This window comes from Nipponia nippon, unplaced genomic scaffold (assembly GCF_047370975.1).
Source record: "Nipponia nippon isolate SJK-2023a ecotype South Korea unplaced genomic scaffold, ASM4737097v1 scaffold_3, whole genome shotgun sequence".
Taxonomy (NCBI): Eukaryota; Metazoa; Chordata; class Aves; order Pelecaniformes; family Threskiornithidae; genus Nipponia; species Nipponia nippon.
Window position 1 is genome coordinate 121,245,903 of NW_028262347.1, and position 20,735 is coordinate 121,266,637.

Genomic DNA, 20,735 nt, shown 5'->3' on the forward strand with positions numbered 1-20,735 from the left:
GGGTAGTCCTAATAGTTAGATTCATAAATTCATATTTTTTTACATTTTTCAGTGAGCAGTGAAAATAAAATCCTTGGCCTTATCAGTAATTTATGTGTAAACAATTTGAGGATTATTTTAAAAATAGTAGTGCAACTTCAAATACCTCAAATATCAGCAACCAACAATAAAAAGAACCATTTTTCTTTACCATATAAGTTGGACTATAAATACCTATACGCAAAGATACACATATAAACACCCAGCCAATGGGTTGTTAAAGGATATCACTAGATTTTATGATACAAAACCAGAAGTCTTCACAGACATATTTCACAGCATCGTTTCCAGTAACTACGATTTTTCAGAGCCTCATGCGTGCATCTTTTCAGGCTCCATCCCCTGAATCTGATCTGAAAAAGGTTCATGCTTGGGTAACACCTCCATATCCTTGTACTGAGCTTTTAGCTCTTAAGTAGGACTAGGCAAAAGAAATTATTAGGATCTGCTGCTGCTTCTGAAATATCTAATGTGGTGTAATCAGCAACAGTCATGCCTGCATAAGCATCCCATCTTCTGAGGAATGAACATACGCGTGCCTATACAATATAGTACTGAGCTACTATCGTTTCAAATACCACCAAGCATCAGAGAGATCTATATGATTATTCTCCAAATATTTTAGCTAAAAGTTTCAAGCGAAAAACCAGAGATCATTATAAGGAGAGTGTTTAGAAGAGGAGACTTTAGAATACGAGAGCATCTTATCAAGTATAAGGGGCTCTAGGAATGTAAGAACGAATCCAGAGAGTGAAAGGGCCTTATTCTCCACGGCTTTGCATCATATTTCTCTCACTGTCTTACTGTTTGTGGTTCTCATTTCTTAATCATTAGTTCACCTTGCAATCTACTGTAGCCATTAGTTATTTGACTTTTAGATTTCCCAAGTTGCTTCTCTAGTTGTACTTTGAGGAGAAGATATTATATATGTTTAAATGTTTTCTATTTCTCCATTCATTCTTATCAAATGACACATTTTAAATTGCCTCATTCTTCCATGCAATTTTTGCCTACCAATGTAATTGCTTCATAGACTTAAATCATGTAATATTAGAACATTCTAAAATAGCTCTAATGATCTGTAAAACTAAAAATAGAGAACACTTGAAAGAGCTTTCAGTTATGGAGAATCCAAATTATTCTAATTTGGAAATATATTTAAGTAAATTATGGATACGTCGAACAGTCAGTCTTAGTAATTTTTCACCACCTTCATTTTGCACAGACTAGCCACATTCCATTTTGATCTTCTGAAATCAAAACTTCACTGGCCTTGTCACCCCACTTAACTTAGTGAAAAAAACACTGAGAAATTGCTTTGTTTTTGAATATTTATCTGTTGAGTCATGTATTGAAGCCTAAAGCATAAGGATTGAGAGGGACTCTCAACAGATTAAGTCACCTTTCAGGATTTGGCATGGACCAGGGAGCACACTAGCTATATTTTGAAAGAGGTTGGGAAAAAAAAAAAAAAAAAAGCAACCACCTTGAATGTGTTAATAGTAAGATGAGTATGAAAAATCCATGCTTTATAGACACTCAAATCCCATTAGAGCTTTTTTTTTTTATATATTTTTTTTAAATTTTTTTAAATTTTTTTTTAAATCATCTTTAAATTAAGATGATAGGAACTCTGGAGAACAGATGGTATCCAGCCCCGGGGGTTCTAACTACTAGAAAATTAGCATAGCTGAAAATGACATAATCCAGGTGAGCAGCTATTGTATGTTAAAGTTCGAGTATTATTCAAAATAATAAACAATACATTGAAAAGGATTGTCTTCTGATTAAGTAACTAGACAGAGACTCTGGAGATCATTACTGTTCTTTCCAGATTTGATAGAGGCACCCCGTATCGCTGGGCTTGCTTAACTCTCCCGTACGCAACCAAGAGCAGTGCAGCCCCCGTCTCAGCCAGAACCTCTAGCCATTACTATAACATTACTGTCAATAGAAAAGAAATCACTCCCAGCTATATTAGCAATGTGAACGTATCTGAAATTTGACTAGTTGTATTAGGATCTGATGCCAGTGTGGAGAAAACCAGTAATCCCGCTGTAACCTATTCCTAAGAAATTTAACTAGAGTAGTTTGATGTGGGCGCTGTTACTTCGAGATTAGCACATCACAGGGATTCAACATCATTAGCAAAGTTAATGACTGTTTGTCTCGTCCCACAAGATCATCTACCAGCTCCACGAGCTTCACTTCTCTCATTTTCTAGTCTGAGTTGAGTTAGGCAGGTATGAGAGAGGCTGTGCGATTTGGAAGATTGCTCCTCAGAAAAATTTTGTAACTATGCTCAGTAAACAGATGCACAGGCATAAGTGATACAGTTTTTATCTGAAGTCTGACAAGGTTTTTTTTATTCAACAGAAGAAATGTTGCTGGAATCATAGTTTGGGTCTTTGCCTGCTTGGATTGATTTAAGTACTGGGTCCTAGGTGCTTTTACCCCTGGATTTCAGCAACCAGCACATGGCAGATAAGCAGTTTTGACTCACACAGGCTGACATTTTGAGGGCTTCTGAGCTCTTCGTGCAGCAAAACATAGCGAGTAGTGAGTATGAGAGTGCTCTCTCCTGCTCTCACTGCACCTCCGCAAACGCAGAATAGATGTCCTGGACTCAGACGTCCTCCTTCACGAAAAGCGCTTCTTGGCACCTGATACCCTGGTGTATCTGTGTAATAGATACTGTGTTATCAGTACTGCCCAGCATAAAGAAGTCCATTGTTTTTGCTGTAAAAAATTACATATATTAAATCATTCACCAAAGGTGGTGGTTCTGAGAGAAAAAAAAAGTAGCATATATGAACATAGAAACCGAGTACATGTCCCACTATTTTGTGTTTCATTTCAAGAGAAAACAGAAAACTGGAGATCATATCTAGACAAGAGCAACCTGTGGCCATTATAAATCAAGGTGCTTTTCAAGGTCCATTAAGCACTAATCATACCTTAGATTAAGGGGAGAAGGGGAACCACAGGTCTAAGATTGTTTAAAGGGTATATTTCATACTATTAAGAAATTTAAGACAGAGACAGGTCAGGCTGAATGCTGTTTAATTTAAAAGATACTCATCTCAAGCATTAGTCAGAGGTCTCAGGATACTGGACGTCTTTCTCACAATAGTGCACACAGGAAAGGGTGAGAAGAAAGAATTTCGGGAGACAAAAGAGGAATACAGTCCTGGTTCAGGCCTAGTTTCCTCCATTTCTCCCCAAAAACACACTTTAAGAGTCAATTCTAGCATTATTCTCACAAATTTGCAAGTTGCTCATCTAGAAGACATATTTAAGATATATCTATCCTCCCCTAATTTATCAGTTGACTTTTATCGAGGTGCACTATGTAACGCCCCTCTGGGCAAGTTCTGCTGGTCTGCAGGGGTATTTTACACTGCTTCAGCGTTTGCATAGCTCATGCAGGCAGCGACAGTCTGCGCAGGTAACTGCGCCCCTGCATGCATACCTTACTGCGACTGCTCCCCAAGGCATGCTCTGATATCAGATAAATCACTGCACTGTCGAACAGAAGTGTTGCCTCCTACAGAAAATAGTCTGTCCAACTACAGTACACAGTTTGCAGTAGTAACAATTTGAAACATCATACAGTGATGACATTCTTTGATCAAATTTTGTTGATCAAGATAAGCAATAAACATTTTAGCCTTAGCCTAATGGAGAGGATCTAATGATTTAGTGTAAAAGGCTGGCAGCCTTTTTGGAGCAACAGGTAGGTTATCCAAGAGCTACCAGTCACCCAAGCCAGCTGGCACCCTTCTCCCTTCTAAACTCAACACAAAGCAATCAGTCAGTCAGTCACTCAATGTGGATAATGGCCCACACCACCTCTCCTGGCAAAGCATTCAATGGCCTGAGCCAAACCCCAGCCAGACCCACAGGCCTCCCCAGCTCCAGCCCTGCCTGACCAGGCTTGGCTGCTGCACCCCTTACTGAACCCCCTCTTCTCTGCAAGGACCTAACCAACACGCACCAGTGCCGAGACAATTTCAGATCTCTGCTCCATTGGCTGGGTGAAATCATCGCAAAACAAGGTCAGAGAGGAAAATGTCACCTTTGAAATGGAAGGAGGTTTCTGTAGCACATTATCGTGTAATGTAAACAACAATGACACTAGAGACAGCAAAAGTTTGCAGCTGTATTATAAACTTTCCTCCATCCCCCCTGCCTAGGAATAAGTCATCCAAACAAGCCCTGGCAGTTTTGACTGCTCAAGAAACTTTATGGCTGAGAGCTGCACAGATGATTTACTGCTAGGTCCCCTTTTTCCCCCTCAAGCTTGCACTAAACTAGAAATTCACAATTGTTTAATGGAGGACAGCGTAGTCGCCTTTGCTTTTTTTTTTCCTTCTCATGAGAAAACTTGTTTTATAGTTCTTGTGAAAGAATTTGTGATGTCTGATTACAACATGGAGCTATAAATCCAAGTCTTAAAAAAAAAAAACCAGCGTGTCTGTCTTCTTTTTTTTTTGTGCTCAGCAATAACACACTTGTTTTAATGAGCCAACCGTCTAGGTATGAGAACACACAACTGCCGAGAGAGAGAAGATAAGACAAAATACCCTGCTGCCTCCCTGACATTGTCGTGATGGATGCTGTTCTAACCAGGCACATAGCTGATACTCAAAGCTGCTTATAAGCTTTAGGCCAGCTAGTTTCTGCTTGTGAAACAGCCTGAAAAATGAAGGCAAAGCGAGACTCTGATGCACTAAGGTACTTCAGAAGATATGTAATTTCAAGTGCATTGCCTTCATTGGTCAGAAATTTAATTATGGAAATATTACAAGACTCTCTCATTTAATAATTCACTTACTTTATGAAAATAGTACAGGAAAAATAATTGTTTCTGTACTGACTTAAGTAGAAGACAACATCAAAGGAAATGCAACCACCACTTTTAGAGGAACAGGTGTAAAGATAAATAAAATCTATGTGAGTAAATGGATCTAACCCAGCTGGTCTCACAAACCAAAATTTTTTAAACCTATGCCTACAACCATTGGGATGTTCCTGAAGTCAATCTACGCACAGTTCTTCATCTGAAGAAGTCATCCCACAACCCACATCTCTCATGGTCTACTCCTCAGGCTCTTTGCCAATAGAAACACTGGATTCCCTGAGCAGGGCACCAGGAGCGACTGTGCCGGTCTCCAAGGTCACAGTCACCGGAGGAGGGGAACGTGCTCAGGACATCCCACTTGTCTCTCCTCAGCCTTGGATTTGCCAAGCAGGTTGGGAAAACCTTAACTCTCTCTCCCACATAGCTAGGTCTTCTCCTGTGGCAGGTCCCAAAGCTTTTGCCGCAGAAGGCTGCTCTGAGCACCCGCTGCTCGGTGCGGACCAGATTCCTTTCCCTTCTCCAGCCGCTGGGACTGCACCAGCTGCATCCAGCTGCAAGGCTGTTCATTAAATCTGCATTTTGCAGTGGCTGCAAATACAGGGCTAGTTTGACTGTCACTGACATCTCAAAGCAATCGAGTAACTGAAGAACATTTGCTTAAGATGTGTGTTTGCCGTCTGTTGGATTGTTTTGAAGAGTCACATTTTTCATGATACTCTGCCTCCCTATTTGATGAGATATAGCGAGAATCAACATGTTACAGGAGGTATTTAACTACTGTTCAAACACAAGCTTACAAGCAAACACCAGCAGGTACAGACCCTTCTGCCATACAGGCAAACTTTGTAGTGAGCACATTTTCACAGAGACCAACAAAAGCCAGTAAGTGACTAACGGAATGGGACCAATATTTAAACACAATCCAGTATGTCCATCATTTCTCTTTTGCTTTCCTAGATCAATATGCTTTTTTTCTAGTAGCCAAAATAAGACTTAGCAAGAACAGACTTGAAAAAAAAAAGTTATACAAAAGAAACTCTGAAAAGTTAATGTAAGTGCTGTAGCTATGATGATGGAAGGACAAAAGGCAGGAGGCAACCTCTACCAACTATATCACTTAAAAACCAACCAAGGAAATTTATCAAACCCAGAAAAACAAGAATACCACTTTGAAACCTTGTTTTTGAAGATTTTCTAGACACCAGTCCATCGAACTTCACGGAAGCCCTGCACTGGAACAGCAGTTGCCCTAATGAGGGTGTATGTGATATTGCACACACAGGTCTGCCCTGCAGCCTTCCTCTTCCTCCCTGCAACATTGAGAGTTAAGAATGCTATTCTACAGCAAATTGTTCTTCTGAAGGTGTATGACCAAAGGATATAGATTTAAAAAAAACCTATGATGCAAAGACTTGTTGCACCACAGATTTCAAATAGTAGAATATTTTCTCTTTCTTCATTTTTTTTTCTGAAGACACGCAGCAGGAATGTCAGAGGGAGATTTGGTCAAATGAAAGTTCCATGTCTTGCAAAATCATTTCTGTACTAGGAGAGAAAGAAAAGAAAAAAGTGCTGCTGTACCCATAGCAGACAGGAGTGCAAAAGGGCAAAGTTGGCCAATACCTACAGATCTGCTTTGGGGTTTTTTTCCTCCTTTCATTTTTCACTAAATAAAAATGCTTCAATTTTACTTCAAAATATTTCAGCTTGGCTTCTAAAAACTGAAAAAAAGTCAGTTTTCCTTTTTCTACTTTCAGTTTTTTCTCCTCTCTTGTGTTATTACTTTCCTTCTCCAGAAAGGATGAAGTAGTATGAAATACTAGAAATACAAAGAAGTCCATTTTTTTATTTCTGTAAGATTTTTTTTAGTTACAAAAATTACAAATATTAAGATGATGTAAAAGTGGGATTGAAGAGACCTGCTTTTAATGCTTAATCTCTATTTTAGAGTATTTTTAAAAGTCAAGTACTTAGTGTGTAGATACCTTTGAGGAAGATCTAATCTCTCAAATAGCATTCACAGAACAATCAAAAAAGTATTCAAACTGATTATTTTATTTAATGAAGTTTTCATTCAGCTCTAAATAGCACAGAGGTCTTGGGGGAACAACTTGTTTATTTTTCCATTCATTGTGACAAATGCTTAACTACATCATGGATTTCATTGTTGATACTAATGATTTATGTTTCAGATTCATATACTACTGCTTTAGAAACAATGGGGCTGACCTTTTCAGTTAAGAAGTATCAATGAAATAGTTATGCTTATCTATTTAATAGAAAAACAGCCTTGTCTCAAATTTGCTTTGCTCAAGATAGAGCAAGATGTCAGTAATGGCTCACAAACTGCATTTAAATTAAAAACTCAGAGTTAAAATTTAAATCTAAACCAAGGCTTGAGTTTTACTCCGAGAAAGAAAAAACTCCTTAAATTTTTTGTAAGACAGTTCTGTTAAATCAGAGCTCTTCCAAGATCAGCTTTTAAATTGAGTTTTCAGCAGCCTCCAAATAGGACTCCAATGATTTTTACCTGTGGCGCTGAACCAAAATTACAAATGACTTTGCAATTTCAGCATTCAAGATTCAATCCTTGTGAAACGTAAAGGAATTCTAAAATGAGGTCTCATACCTGCTGTCTATATGCAATTTGGTCTTAGTTGTTTGTTTTTTTTTTTAAAAAGAAACAACAAGGGGACACAAAACATACGTATGATATTATTTTGAATTCAATCATTTTTATCATGTTTTCTTTGATACCTTGGAACTATATTCAGAATGCAGCAGAAAATGAAAAGACATATGCCAAAAACAAGTAGAGGCTGAGATTGCAGGTATGGATAATCCCACAGGGCTTTGAAGAGCAGCGAGATGTTCAGAACGGAGATCCAGCATCTTGAAAAAAGAGCAACTCTAGTAAGTAATTTAGCAGTAGGCTGCTATCCTCTCAAAGATGAGCCCTTAGAGGGGGCACGCACAAATATGCATGAGTTTGGATCCACATCCAGATCAGGCTTTTGGCTGTGGTACCATTGCCCGTACACTGGGGTGGCTAACGATACACGCAATGGTGCTGTGTCTCACGCCTGCAAGATCAGAATCCTTACACACCATATTTTGCTCTTACCTCTCCCCCATACCCCATATACATACATACATATATATATACACACACACACACACTAGATCTGGACTACCTAGGTAGCCTCCCAAGCCAGCCGTGTATAAAGTTAAGCCTGCTATATTAATAGATTTAGCATCAACCAAAATAAAATCTAGGACTTTTAAGAAAGACAGTATTTAAAAAAAAAATTTTGCAAAGAAATCAGAATTAATTATCCAAGGAGCCAAGGATAATGTCACTTTTGGAAACACTATAAAGAGAGAAGAAACATTGCAGGCTGGGAAAAAGCAGCATGCCTGTTAGGAAGGGAAACCGTTAAAGTAAACAAGATTCTCTCATTACAAAAGTATTTGAACAATGGTTAGTTTCAGTTTAGCTGCTGAACTTTTAAAAGACTGGGTGTACTCATAACACAAGGTGTACCAGCCTTAAAAAGCCATCCATCAAGCAAGGCAAGCTCAATGTTTTTGCAGTCGCTAGTTGAGCTTTTTGACTTCGGCTGCACAGTTTCGAATCAGAAAGCGTCATAACTCTGGTTTTAGCATGGATCTGCAACCTTTAAAGTTGCGTATAATTTCCTGCAGCCCACCGCTACCGTCCCCCGCACCTCCCATAACACATGCTCCGCTTTTCCTCGCGACTGCCCGAGTGCGCTGCAGCGCGCATTTCTGGCTCCCAAGGAAAACATTAGGGAGTGGGTGTGCTTCCTCAAGATTGCATTGTGCCTAAAGATAAGCCAAACAGAAAACAAAGAGCACGTTATAAGCAACTGGAATAGCAGCTTCTGAGGTTTCCAACACTTAAATAAGTTTAAGTAAAGTGGATATTAATGACAAACGGCCATTTCCTTGATTAACAAATGTACCACTGCTTTTTACTAGATGAATCGGGTGAGGACAGACCTTACGCATTTGGCCAAGGCTATGCTTGTGATGTTAAGCAGTGAGGTGAAAGTCAGTAATACTGTAGTGCACGTCTACTGTAAGAAATACAACCTAGCTGCAGATATACAGGTAAATTTACCTAGGTAAATGGGATACCAGGTTTGTTACTTTTCAATGCGTATCAAAGCTCCACAAAGCCTTCCAAGAAGCTGGTCCGATGGAGTGGAACATTAGGTAGGTGAGATGTGTTAGGCAGGACATGCTCTAAATGGGAGCATATACAACATAGGTAAATGCATGATAAAGTCTTCCATTATAAGGAGCTTAACAAGCTTTTCTCAAAAAACTCTCTCCCACCTCTGATGTTTGCAAAAATCTTTGACACTTGGCAAGCAGAGCATCTTTGAGTTAGAAAAAGACCTTTTCTTTGTCTCATCAAATTCTTTTCAGTTCATGTTGATATGAAATTGTTAAAAATCTCCATTTCCTTTCTGTAGCCTGCCAAAATAGCAATTAAATCCAAAAGGTGGCTGATTTAAGTCTCAAAGCAACACGAAGTTTGGCATGATCTTATCCTTAAGTGATAGACTCTGCAAGTTAAATAATTTCTTTTAAATTCCATTATCTGGAACATACTACCTAAGAACAGCTTGTAACACACAGGGTGGATTAAGAGCAGTGGTTGGGAAGAGAAGATAACTGTGCACCTACGAAGACTACCTTCAGATGTGGGTTGTTTTTTTTTTTTGAAAAAGGAAGAAGAAAATATCATAAAGAAGTTTGCAGAACCTTACTTTGAGGACATGTAAAATAACTTGTCATCAGCTAAATACCTGCTTGTTGAGACAGCATAGAAATTAAGGGCAGTATGGCTCCATGGGGCTATTTGGCACGGAGCAAGCATACTAGCCCTAACAGAAAGGGTAGGGTTTTACCACATTATTTTTCCCCCCAATATAAAAGTTTAGACAATGCTAGAGCTGCCACTCTGAACTATCTACTGGCTTGTCAAGGTGAAAACACCAGAACTGACCTCTGGAGAGATTCTGTCAAAGCTATCCCCAAGCCAATGTTAGCACTGCAAATGATGTAGCATTTGTCTAGTGACAGCAACAAATCAAGCAAGGCTAGATGTAGGGATTTCTAGAATTACTACAAAAATACTTCCCCTGAAGCACTCATCTAGCAACTAACACCTCCAGAGTTTTTAGGGCCTCTGGGTCCACACTTGAGTTACATCTCCTCTGGGAGCTCAGAGCTCCTTTGTAAATTTAGATCCACACACCTCCATAGATCAGGAGCAATAAGACCATGAACATCTCTGCATGAACCAGGTATAAGAAAGTACAAAAAAAGGCATGGAAGTCATTCATGAGCCATTGCTTTAAAAAAATTCACATATATTAGCAGGCACAAGATACAAAAACCTCATAGTCGTATGCTACAGAGCAACTGTGCTGCCCTGGGTTCAAACACAATGTGGGAAAGGATGAGAAGCAAAGCTAGCTCACAAACTGACTCTTTATTTATGTTATGCACTACCTTAATCCAAACCAGCATAGAAACATAAGTCTCCTGGTTTGTTTTTTGTGGTTTTGGTTTTTGTTTTGTTTTTTAATAACAGTTCAGAATTGCAAACCATTAGGAAGGACAAAGTGGGGAAGAACACAAAAGCAGTCAAATAACTTGGTTACATACGAGTGCCCAAAGTACATTTTATATCTTGTAATTCAGGCAATTAAGCATCTGATAATCCACATAGACTCTGCTTTGGCCATGTTACAGGGATAATATTGTCACAAGAATGATTGAGAACAACCAGCACTGTGTAATACACAGCTCTTTGCAGCCTGCCAATACCCAAAAGTGGGGAAAAGACCCAAAAATGCACATTTAAAATTAATGGCCTAGGAAATCTAAAATGGCATGGATTTAACTGCATTAGAAGGAACAACATTACTTATAACCTATGTTTCAAAGGTCTGCGAGACTGAGACAAAAACTGACTTTCAGAAGCAAGATATCAGAGAATACAGGAAGGAAAGTACCAGGATTAGAAGCAAACCACTTTTTCCTAACTCTACAAAAAATGGTCTGTGTCCAGACATTTATCATGGGCAACGCAGGGAGAACCTTTCTTGCCACCATACACCAATTCCCCTACAAAGTCAAAATCACCGACATGATAAAGGATGTTGGATCTATCATTTTTAGCAGGAAATCCTAAAGAAAATACAACTATGTAAAACTCAGCATTCAGATTTCGTTGGATTTTGAGCTTCTTATGAGATAACTAACTTGGTTCTTTCACATCTGGAAACCTTTCCAATTTCATCCTTTTAGATCACCTCCCACACTCCTCATTCTAAAAAGTTTTCGGTATTTTTTTCTTAAAGCATCCATGTTTAGAGTGATCATATGAGAACTTCAGGCTTCATTAGAAGAAAAGGTTACTGCTTATTGTTACAAGAAGCCTTGTAAGCATAAACTCGAAATGTCCGAACCCCAGAAGTTTAATAAAAAAAAAAAAAAAATCTCAGAGTTTAGCTTGTCTAGCACCTGGCTAAATATTAGAGAGAGGGAGGACAGACAAGATATTTTATATATGCAAGTTTAGCAATATTGAGCTGCAGACTTAATTTTTATTCTCGGAGTAGATAACATTTTAGCTTTCACTTCGCACACTTTAGATCCTCATCATGCCATAATGTAGTGCCCTTGCAAAATAAGTAGTGCCCTTTCAATAAGTACTCCTACCGAAATATATATGAATAAGAATGGAAATTTTTATAAAGCAATTAAATATTTAGATCTAGTGTTCCGGGATTGTTTTGGCATTGGACTTGTATCAGTTAGAATTGCTCTGAGTTACTGAAAAATCTTGATTAAAGATAGGACATGGAAGAAAGTCCTGGTTTGCAAACAAAAGCCACACTGGGATTCGCTGGGATTCGCCACAGCTCGAAACTAGCTAAGAAAAATGTCCAAAACTCACCTTGAAAGACAATGGAGAACTGTCTGTCATAGAAAAAGGCTGAAAATTGTTGGTCAGCTTGCCAAATGCAGCTCATCCAACTCTCACTCTGCTTCCCTTTATATTTTCATGCACAAGTGTCAGTCTAGACCCCAGAAACACCGTTCTGAGCCTTCTCAATTGCCCCTGGGGGGATAGTTAGAGCCCCATCTACTCCAGGAGATACATGGACAAGTTCCAGTCAGTTCCCCTTATAAGCCTGGTCAGATTTGGCAGAGATTTTTTTAAAGGCATGGCATACATGCACATCGTCTGTGAAGAAAAGGCTCTTTGTTCAAAGCTTGCTACCTCTTCTTCCTCTCTCCAGTTATCTTGACATGGCTTTAACTCATGGTATATGTGCTCTCTGCACATTTCCTCCGATTTAAAAAAAAAAAAAAACACAAAAACCAAAAAGCCATAAACCCCGCAAAAAACCCACACCCAACAAAACGACCACTTTTATGTCCATAAGCCAGGTCTTAAACTAATAATGAGACTTGTATTAAATGCAGCAGTCTGGTACCTAGATTCCTGGTTTCTAGGGTGCTGTGGTGCATAGTATAGCCATAAGCTACATTTGGTTCGCACTATTGTCTTATTTCCTGGGACAAAGACTGAATATACCTTCTGTGTCTTGATACAAGGATTTCATTTTGCTACCTACTTATTTCACATCCCAGTGTAGCACAGAAAAGGTGAAAAGTAGACACAAGGATTAAACTCACAGTATGGAAGGGGAAGTTTGAAGCAAGCTCAACTCAGGAGAGACTTTCAGGAAGCATAAAGGAACGATCAAAGTCTGTAACTTCCTCAAGACTTGGTTTGTTAATGTTATCACGGGTTGGTGAACACGAGGTATTAAAAACAAACAGATCCTTTAGGCATGTGAACCGATTCCAGGCAAAATGATGCAGCCTCCGCACACGGCAGGCTTCACAGCTCCATGGTGCTGCTTCTCCCACGTGGGCAACGCCCGCCTATCTTTATAACCTTCTCCTTAACTGTCATTCCAAATGTTTTAAGGCTTTATGGGAGGATGATGGGACCTCTTATTTTAACTTCCTCCACAGCAAGGATCGGGCTTTTGGACATGGAAAACAGCAAGTATTAGTCTTCAAGCAACAACATGTTCTGGGAAAAGAATAATGAGAATGGAGTGGAGACAGACAGCAGCGGTGATCTCTGTACATAAACCTGAGCAGCTTATGCTTTCTGTTCTCAGCTTTCCTCACATGCATGGCCATGGAAGTCCCCATCCCCATGCTCAGCTTTTCAACGAGTGATGAGAAGGAAACTAGAGACAATTGCAAATCCCCTTTGCGGAAGAATTTTAAGAATTTCGGCAAATATTCATCAAAAACAAACCAGAGAGTTTAACTTGCCTCATCCATTTGGAAGAGGGGGAAGCAAGGTCTCAACTGTTCCTGAACAAAACAAACAAACAAAAAAAACCAACAAAAAAAACCCTGAAAGACATGGGTTTCAAAAATAGCTTGCATATTTTTCTATTTGCCTACAGTAAGTACAGACCACAGGAGCAAGTTGAAATCCTGCTTTTTCTTTGCCCAGTTATTCAGGTGAGGTAAAAAGTCTCTCTCTCTCTCTCTCCAAGGTGAATAAACTTAAGCTATAAGTAAAGTCCTGCTTAAATATTGACACAGAACAGTATATTCTCTACTACCCACTGTTTTGTTAGCAATTAAAGTATTAGATAACAAGGCACATGTACACAGCTGGATGAAGAAACCTCAAATTTCTGAGCAGTGTCCCAGTTTCAAGAGTCGGCATGAAGTCAAAATGACCTTTATCTTGCCAGTGTTAACAAATTTAGATTAAGTACACAGATACCGAATTCCTTGCATGATTTATTGACTATGTAACACTAATTTTTTTGCCCATACAATTTGTACAGTCTCATTTTACTAGGTACTGTATGAAGCAACATGTCAAGCACATAGCAATACTGAAGATGAATAGGGTTGTTGGGTTTTTTCTTAATTTGTTTCTCCCAAAAAATAACCTGTGAATGCCCTGATAGTTGGAAAAAGCACACACTTCACCTTGCAGATCAGATTGGCAGAGGATTCAACCAAGATACCTCAGAGGAGACAAATTTGAGCTCTGGAGCACACACTGTTGCGAGCAGGATGGAGTGGGAGCCCACATGGGAACGAGGACCTGCCTGCCCGACGCTGCCTGCAGGCTGAGGCCTCAGTCCATGGGCATTTTTTAAGGACAGAGAAAGAGATGACAGATGGGAACAGTAAGTTTCATTCTGTAAAGTCAGAAAGGAATGAGAAGGCTGACATAGAAAACACAGACCTGGCCTGCTTTGTTTAAAGCAGTGCTAGGCACAAAGGAATAAGCAGAGATGTAGGTAAAAGTGAAACTTAGAATATTACTCTAACTTTCCTATGTTTAAACCTCTCATTAGAGGTCCTGTCATACCTTCAAATTTCAAAAAAAAAAAAAATGTATCTATTTCCAGATGACCAATAGTAGTACTTCAGTTATACGTGTGTTTGTGTATGTATATTTACATCTTTATATTCAATGTTCTGAAATAATTCTATTTTCATCTGTAGCTTTAGTCTGGCAATCAGGATGTAACAACATCAGTCTTGAAAGCAAAAGAGTAGGTGCAACCATTGTACGGACCGATTCTTGTAGAATGGGATTCTCAGAGAGCCCTAGCAAGGAATTAGGCACACCACTCAATGTAAAGGGAACTGTTCATCAGCTGATCTGATGCCTCACTACAGCATAAAAAAAAACCAACCCTTGTATTTCAGAATAATTTATCTGAGCCTCTCAGCCTTAAAGTATTTGAGAATCAACATCAGTATGTAACAACACACTGAAGCTCTATTTCATGGGATACTACTCTTAAAGAGCAGCAGCAGCAAAGCTGTAGTTAAGAGTAACATATTTAACCATAGTCACAACGATAAGGAGAGGCAGTCATAAATAATACTTATGTCCTGGTAAAAAGAAGGTTCTTAAATAAGGTTCTTTCAGTAGTATCGCTAGCTTTTTTTGTGTTCTAGAACATGCTGCATCTCTGACTCATTTCTATGAGCACTCAGAATAATTATTTTTAAAATTAACCAAACACAGGTTTGCATAAAAGAAATCGTTGAAGTATACAATTCCCTGAATACAGCTGTGGGGTCAGGAGGTCAGACACATGCTCCCTCTCACTTCCCCAGCTATATATTGAAATATCATTAGCAAATTACACACTGAGAGGAACACACACGATAGCTTTATAATTGTCAGTTGAGCATTTCACCAGAATTGTTGGCTTTAATAGGTTTGCTCAACTCTAAGGATACGATGAGAAGCTCAGAGACTTGCTTAACATGCTTGTGGGGTGCACATACCTCTAACCTATGGGATGGGGTTTGGGCAAGCGGATGACATACTGCATGGGCTTTGCTGCCTGCAGCAGAAATGCCCAGTCCTCCAGGGAACATAAGTTTGCCATTCCTGTTTCCCTATCCATTTGTCACAGCAAAGAATGAATGCTCATTCCTCCCAGGGCCGTTCAAAATCACCTGGTCTGACTGGGGTAGCTACAATAAATTTGGAAGCATTTGTTTAATTTTCTGAACACTTAAAAAATACATAGTTTGGGAGAAAGATCCACCACAAAGCAGGTAGTTACAGTTTACCATCCTATTTAATAGGAAGTTTCCCTTAACTTAGCCTGTGTTTCATAAAGCAGCAGAACACACCAAAAAAAAAAAAAAAAAAATCAGTAACCAAATGTAACATAGCACAGGATCAAAACCAGGCTTGTTCAGGACATCATCTAATTTGGATTTCTAATGAGGAATGTACCTTGCAGCCAGGAAGGGCTGAGAGAGCATTTGAAAGAGGTACTAAAAACACGGGGTGCGTTACAGGACCAGAGACATGCTTTGCTTCTGCCTCCCCAGGAGTCCTGAGGCTCAGGGGAGGTTTGTGCATCCTTAATCTTCCGTCAGAACAGCAGCAATGCTTATTGCGTTTAATTACGATTACCAGAGATCTTCACAAGTAAGCAGCGAGGATCTTTTAAGGCCCTGTGTGAGCTCATTTTTGGCAAAGTGCCCCATCCTGGGATACAGGACTGAATGCTGTTTTGATCTCCCATTAGCTCCTCACAAGGTAACAAGTCCGAAAACAACTTGTCTTCCCTGGTCACCGATGGAAGGGGACCTGCGGAGCAGCAGAGCACTTCCACCACAGGCCACGTGCCATGGCTGGCTGTTTCCAGCAGCGGAGGCTCCGGTCTGGCCTGGACAAGTTTTCTTTGCAATGAGTAAGCAGCCATGCTCAGAGCCAGCGGGAGACGGCTGCCAAGGAAGGGCTGACTCCTGCTCCAGCTCAGCCAGCCCTCTGGCAGCCACCGGCCCTGGCACAGGGCAGGCTCCTTAGACACTTCATAAAAGCACGGCCAACAAAGTCGTTTGCAGATATGTGCTATACCAGTACGTCCCCAACCCTTCCTATCCCCGTGCCTCCTCCCTAGCCAGCACTGCACAGTATAGGAGCTGTAACAATCACCCAAAAGAACATAAGTAGAAAAAAATTCAGCTACTTTCAGGCCCAGAATGAAGCACTCTGCTCATACACAAAGCTGCATGACCGTGGCTGTAAAAAGCTGAGCTGAGCCCTTGCACTCTGTCCCAGCAGGGCCAGCCTTGACCCAGCGCTGCAGAGAGCCATGGCAATGCAGCGGCAGGGCCAGTTCATCGCACTGGTGCAGTGAACGCTGAATTTCCCCCCCCCAGATGCTGCGTAAATGGGAACATTCAATACAAAGGGTTTGACTCTGCTCTCGCTCTTCCCAGTGTAAATCAATAGTAATTTCATTGGAATATAATGAGCCATTCAAGTCAAGATCAGGCTGGCAGGATATACGCCACAGAAGTAAAACATAACACGACTCTTGAAATTAAATATTGGCTACCATTTATAATTGCATGACAGCTCACCTTTGGATGGCTTGTTGAGCTCTAGGCACCTTAACTTGTGAAAACAAATATTTGTATGTATTGCTAGAAAGCAGGTCACAGCATTAGGTGGAACCTTATAACAAAATGCAGGCAAAAATTTAAGAGACAGTGATAAAATCTGACGTAGCAAAGAAACAGGTCCAAACAACGCCTGATTCACAGTAAATTCTGAATAGCTTGAATGATGCATGTCGACACCAACACCTACAAACGTACCCCTTAGAAACAGATCAGATGAACTGTTCTCCAAGATAATTTGCTACCTGTACATCATGGTTTCACAGAACAACTTGGTGACTAAACTATAACTATTGCTGTTGCAGATGTATATGAACTGCCACAGAAGCCAGCCATCAGGGACTATCACAATTTAACATTCATTTTTTCATCAGCAGATATTAAAGGAATAAACCAATAGGAGCTTAGAAACATAATAATATTGCTACATAAGAAGAAGAGACCACCTATATTTACACAGCTTTCTTAAGAAAACACATATTTACATAGCTTGCTTAAGGTTTTGTTAAAGAGAAAGACTTGGGAGGAGAGGGTTTTGTCACTTCAATACAAATACCTAAAGTTATCAGACATCATGGTTTTTACCATTCATATCCCAGAGTACATACTTTCCAACCTTGGGTCTCAGTAACATCTCACACTTCACAGAAATAAATACTTCCCCGCAATGCTTCAAGGGTCCTTTCCAAAAAGGCACCACGATGCCCAGCTACTTGTTACCCAGAACAAACTCTTGGCCAAGCACCTACTAAAGCACCAACAAAGCGACATGGGATAGAGGCACCCTACACAAACAGAGCCAAGTTCCAGAGAGCCAAAACAACCTTCCCGAGGGCACAGAGACGAGCAGCACGCTCACGCGAGGGTGCACTTACCTTGGGAGAAGGCTGGACATGGCCATGGTGCGGAGAAGAGCCCTTCCCAGGGCAGACGTGAGCTGGGGAGAAGGGTCTACAGCCCCGCAGGTCTCTCCTCCGGGTAACCCCTCCAGCCTGGGGCTCTGCTTGCATCCCTGCTGCTCAGCGGCCAGCGCATGCCAGAAAAGGGCAACAGCTGCCCTGCTCTTCCAGCCCACAGTCCAAAGCTGTCCCACCGCTAAAGGGAAGAAAACAAACAAACAAGACAGATCAGCTCAAGGAGCGAGCGCAGGGGACCCAGCACAGAGCCTGGAGTAACCCCCAGTAAATGGAGGTCTTTGCTGCTAGCAGAGGACCCACAGGATAGGCCACAGCAGGTCATACCTTTTGCTCAGTTGCCCTATATTTCATTTTCCCCAGAGCAACATAGCCTCATCAGGCAGGTGGAGAGACTCCCCCACACACTGCCATGTCCTCCTCAGGATGGGGGACACAGCCATGCACCCACCCCAACCCACAGACAGGTCAGCCCAGCTCCCCGCAAGGCAGTCCCACCAGAGAGGCACTCCTGAGCAAGGAGGCACCAGCTGCAGCATTTATGCAAGTGCCCCAGCACACAACTCCTTCCACCTGCTCAGGGTTACAGCCAGACCGCCCCAGGGAGGTGCACGCAACCACACAACTGCGATTCTGCTGGAGCACCTCAGCCTCAAAGTCCTGCTTTGGGCATCTTTGGGATGTGAAATATCAAATCATTGGGGTTACCATAGCGTTAGATGGAGTGTGAGATCTACTGACTGCTAGTTATCCTAGAATTACAGTAATCACTGTGACAGTTATAATAATATATTGCAACAAAATTTAAAATAGTTTTTATTTATTCTTTATTTTATAATTTATAAGAAAGCAGCAAAGTCCTTTTTCTGAATAATAAATGAATTAAAAGAGTAGATTTCTCTGCTGCTTTCTGTCATTTCAAATTTGTCTTTCAGGACAACAGTAAAGTATCAGCAAAGTGACCCAGAAAAATGAAAGACTCCCTAACACCTAAATATCCCTGATTTCACAATAGATAATGCTAAAGATATTGTTAACAAGCATTCGTTCTCAAAGGCACACCATTCTGCTTTCAGCAAATGCTTTTAGTTTTTACCTTGCTTTGGAGCAGCATGCTGGTCAGGTGTTTCTCATTTGGCTAATAGTAATTAAGGTAACAACAGCTTTAGCATGGGAAAGACATGCGCAAATGGGAGAAAAATCTAATAACGAGGTGAAATAAAGGGGTGTGGCAAGGAGTTCACAAAATTGCTTGTAACAGTGGTTTAAAACTCATATGGGAAATATTATCATACACTACCACAGGGCAGCTATGATCCCTGAATATACAGATTGCTTCTGAGAGCATTGGCTCAGACTGGTACTAGGGCCTGATGACACCACCTGGAAGACATCAGTAGATTGGCAGTTGTGGGTTTCTTTTCTTCTTTTTTTTTTTTTTCCCCCCTATTTAGGCAATTCCTGGAAGGACATCAACATAATTTTGCTCATAGGATCGTGGATACAAAAAAGACTTTACACATAGGCCAGCATCAGTAGGTGTTGAACTGTTCCTCAAGCCCTGTACTTTTAAAAGCTAGTTTAAAAATGACTCTAAAAACAATAATCTCACCTCCTCTGAACTATTGCGCAACGTACAGCCTCCTTCTAGGCTGTGTTCCAATAGCAAAAGGTTAGAGCGGATTTTTAAATCCATTATGCTCAAGGGTATATTCAAAATCCTGAAGAAAAGGTTCGCTTATTACTTGATATCTTCACAGCACATGAAAATCCTGAACACTAAATATATGATTTGCATTAGAAGACAGCTTTTTTTTTTAACAACAAAATTATTTTGTAATCAAATGGCCACAACCGGATACCATGACAATAACTTAATGACGCAGGAGCACACAGTTGGCACAAAATAAAGTACAGCTCATAAACTCAGGCTGCGTAAATTGATGCAACTTCCTTGGTTATTAATTTATATTCTTTTATTCATTTATACTTGCCGATGCTCTCATTTACTTTGGTAATTCAGAAACTTAATTTAAGATTTAATATGATCTCAGGAAAGAATCCATAACCCTCAAACATCTGCAGTGACAGTCAACTGATCAATACGATGATGGCCTTCACGTGAATTTCAGCAGAGTACAACTGAGGGCTTGTGTTTAGCTCTGGGATGTGTGTGATAAAATACTTTTTATAAAATCACTCTCTTCTGAAAGGTAAACCTAATCTAGCAATTTGGGATTCTGGCTACTCTGGAAGGAAAAAAAGAAAACAGATTTACCAGACCGCAACTGGGAATCTCAGATTTGGGCCTTATGACTATGGGCTTATTCTTGAAACCCATGTTATCTGCTGGTTTATATGCTTATTTAGGAGTCGAATGAACTCCTTGATTGCTCAAATGAATGTTCAAGGCAATAAAGTATTTGACAGATTTAACTTCCCTGAATGCAGAGACTTCATGAACAGATTCAAACTGTTTTGATATTCTCATTATTAAAATTGCACCAGAATTTATTTTCTTATATTTCTTTATTTCCCTTCTTTCATCAATTGTTCATAGAGCTGCTAAGCGCTCTGTGCAAAAGCCATTTTATCTGATAATGACCCACCCCCAGCTGTGTTTTCCAGCCACTGCTACCACTTTGTTCTGCCCCACTCTGTTAGACCAATTTACCAACATTTACTGCCATATGTAAGACAATCTGGGGGACAAACCCTCAACACAGCTTGAACACAAGCACACAAAGGTCAGCAAGAGAAACAGAAACTTTCTTCGGTGGCAGCAAAAGCGCTGTAGAGTCTCAGGTCCCCTTTTCTACTCGCATGCCTTCACCTGGCCTCTCCCTCTCCTTTGGTACCACCTACTGATTTAAGAA

At 40.3% G+C, this 20,735-nt stretch overlaps 1 long non-coding RNA gene across 1 annotated transcript; it reads right to left on the minus strand.

Annotated features, from left to right (window-relative positions):
* Window positions 1-1,902: 1,902 nt before the first annotated feature.
* On the minus strand, window positions 1,903-18,284 carry LOC148054877 (uncharacterized). Its single transcript, XR_015706656.1, has 3 exons — window positions 18,187-18,284; window positions 17,821-18,040; window positions 1,903-2,719 (listed from the first exon to the last, which is right to left on the minus strand). It is a non-coding gene; the product is annotated as an uncharacterized LOC148054877 (long non-coding RNA).
* Window positions 18,285-20,735: the final 2,451 nt, after the last annotated feature.